General features: G+C 40.4%; 1 pseudogene; it reads right to left on the bottom strand.

Moving 5' to 3' along the window:
- Positions 1-441: 441 nt before the first annotated feature.
- Positions 442-2,079, bottom strand: LOC101044654 (RNA-binding protein 15 pseudogene; annotated as a pseudogene).
- Between the last annotated feature and the right edge of the window lie 1,130 nt (positions 2,080-3,209).

Below are 3,209 nucleotides of genomic sequence, written 5' to 3'. Positions count from 1 at the left end.
TCCCCACTTTATGTTTTTGTTTGCTTTGCCGAAGATCAGTTGGTTGTAAGTATTTGGGTTTATTTCTGGGTTCTCTATTATGTTCCATTGGTCTATGTGCTACTTTTTTTCTTCTTCTTCAAAAGAAACTATTTAGAATAAAACAAAACAGCTCAACTGTGAGTGCACATTTGAGAGACAGCTACTCTTAAGCTGTGTGAGCCATAAAAAAGTTTTTATTTACTTTTCTAGAAATCTTATGTACACAGCACAAAGCAGAGGTCATTTTTTTTCCCACTTAACACCGGCATTGGCATTACAATGGCAGATACAAAACTTTAAGCTGTAACTTTAGTAATATGCACAAATATTAAGCAGATTACATTTCTTCCATCAGAGATCCATGTAAATTCCACATAAGCCACAACTTCTCTTCAAAAAGGTCCACTAGAGCTTTGAATTCTACATCTTCATCTGCTGTTCAACCAGTTTTGCATGGACAATCGTCATGACCAGGTAATCTTCTTCAGTTTTAGCCAGTGCCTTCACAGGGAATCCAGGAACTGTTGGGAGAACTCACAAGGTGGGAAGGCATGAAGGACCCCGGTGTTTTCCTTGTCTTTATTGTGTCCCCCTCGCCAAGCTGATCACCCTAGCTGCCTGCTTTTCCTTTAAATAGGACACAAGGTTCCTAAGCAAACTCTGAGTAAAAGTGGCAGTGTCTGAGGAAGAGGAGGACTGGCTCTCAGAACTTCCAGGTATAGCCAGAAGAATGACATAATCATTGGGCCCTGCTACTTTGATGCATATAGTTACTTCATCCAACTTGGGCTGGTCCAAATGGAGACACTGAGTAATCCTGAGCTGGGCCACTTTAGCCCTCCACAAGAAGACTACTAGCCACTTGGAGGTCACCCTGAAACAGTTGCATGTTGGAAGGAAAGCTGCTGTTCTTCAGTAGAAGCATGCCCTACCAGGCCAAACAGTTTGTGAGAAGCTGCTGCCACAGGGGCTGAGGTGGGAGGATCACCTTAATTCTGAGTAGGTGGAGGCTTCAGTGAGCTGTGATCGTGCAACTGCACTCCAGCTTGAGTAACAAAGTGGGATCCTGTCTCTACATAAATAAATACATACATAAATAAATAAATGAAAATAAATTTGAACCTAGAATTGTACATCCAGCCAAATTGTCTTTCAACTGTGATGGCCTAATATATATACTTTAGATGAGACCATGGATGAAGTTTTACCACACAAAGAAACATACTGAAAACATGTTACAATCAATCCTCAATATTTAAGAAACACGGTAAAGGTGATAAAATTCCTTGCTAAAGTTTGTATGTCCTTATTAAGGTGAGAAAAAAACCTCCAAATTTACAATGTATCCAGAACAATTTATAATTAAAATTTAAGACAAAATCAATGTGATAGGATTGATGAATGGGAATATATACATCACAGAAATTCAACCTAATGAAATTGTAAGAGCTGGTCAAGCAGCCTCTGTAAGAAGATTATCTGTACTTCCAATGCTAGAGCTTTGAAACTAGAGAGCAGGCAGTTTGGAAGGGGAGATGAAGTAAAGTGGAGCTGAGTAAGAACAAGCGGGAACCCACAAGCTAGAGCCTGTGAGGACAAACTACAATTTGTATTAGTGATTGCTGCCTCTAACCTTGATTGTGCATGTTTATTGCAGAAACCAGAGTCCTGTATCACAGTTGTCAAGCACACACCTGGCCCAGGAGTCAGAGAAACTTAATGGGGAAAGTAGAGCAACTGGAGGATCCACTAATGCTTCCCACAAAGAAGGAGAGCTGGTAGACAAGGCCTAATGCCCAGCAAACCTTTCACAGGATTCTCTCTTGTGGCCCACCCTAATTAGAAATATACAGGAAAGGGAATTTTAGGACGTGCAATTCAGTCTAGTCACCTTGACATGCTACAACGCCACTGCTTACCAGTATTTGCACTCTCCTTCCATCCTCCACATCTCTTAGCTTTCATTTACATCTTCTCCTTACCCTTTGGTGCTGACCTCGAGGGGAGCTTCTCCATCTGTTCTTACAACTTACCACTTTACTCATTACCTTTATCCATTTTGCTATATACCTTATTCATTGTTTTATTTACTTCAACTCTTATATATCCTATCCTTAATATTCAACGTGGTCCTTTTTTATGTTTTCTTATTCTTGCTTCATATTGCTGATTATCAACCTTAATCTCTTAATATATTCATCATTGTATTAATTTCTTGGTCCACCTTTTCTCATAATGCTAATTTAGATGGCTTATATTGTTGAGTTTGTTGTCTTTCTTATGTGATAGTTGTATTCCTTATATGGCTTTTTGATTATGTTGTCTTGAAAACTGTTCCTCTTGGAATATCAGTTACTAGCCATGGTTGTGTGCTGGGAAAGGGCTAAATCCCAGCCTGCAGTTTATATACCCCCAGGTGAATTAAAGCTTTGGAAAGTGCCCAGGGGATGGAAACTTGGGATCTGCAGAGCTGATGGTTATTAATCCAATTTTCCCACCATCCACAAATCATGTCTCTAGTCCATGTTTCACATTTAAACTCTCTACAAGCAGTCTGCATAGATTTAATTCACGTTCCCTGGGGGTTTGAAATGGGAGTAGTACATCAGTGAAGTCCAGGATACTGGTTGGCACACACCTGTCGTTCATTCCTTCTTTTTCCTGCAGGGCTTTGGTTCAGCCCTTGTAGTATTCGCCTGACACCTGTAGCTTAGGCTGCTGGCGCCAGTCTCTGTGGTGACTGGGCAGGCAGTGATGGTCCGCGTGGCAGAACAGAAACAGAAATGCAGTTCCCCTTGCACCTCCATCTAGTAGCTACCTCTGACTGCCTTTCCCAGGGCTGAAGAGTTTCTCTCTTTTCCTTCCCCCATGTATAACAATCCTGAGTTTTCAGACTTCCCCAGGGCTTTCTTACAGTGTTTTATTTTATTTTATGATTTGTTATTAGTTTCTCAAATCTGTTTCCCTATGGCTTCTATTATTTCTCTAGGGTTGACTTTCAGAAGGAGCCAGTGGCCAATGTAGTTTTTCATTTTGACAGGATGAGAGAATGGTTTATAGAATGAGCAGGTGTATCATAGAAAGGAAAGAAATGAAGACAGGAGATGGATGAGTTTTATAGAGGGAAAGGCTATGAAGGTACAGCAGGAGATGCTGTTCTCTACATTTAATTTTTATTTTAATTAATG

Source organism: Saimiri boliviensis, chromosome 1, assembly GCF_048565385.1.
Source record: "Saimiri boliviensis isolate mSaiBol1 chromosome 1, mSaiBol1.pri, whole genome shotgun sequence".
Lineage (NCBI taxonomy): Eukaryota > Metazoa > Chordata > Mammalia > Primates > Cebidae > Saimiri > Saimiri boliviensis.
This window is presented reverse-complemented; position numbering and strand designations above follow the sequence as displayed.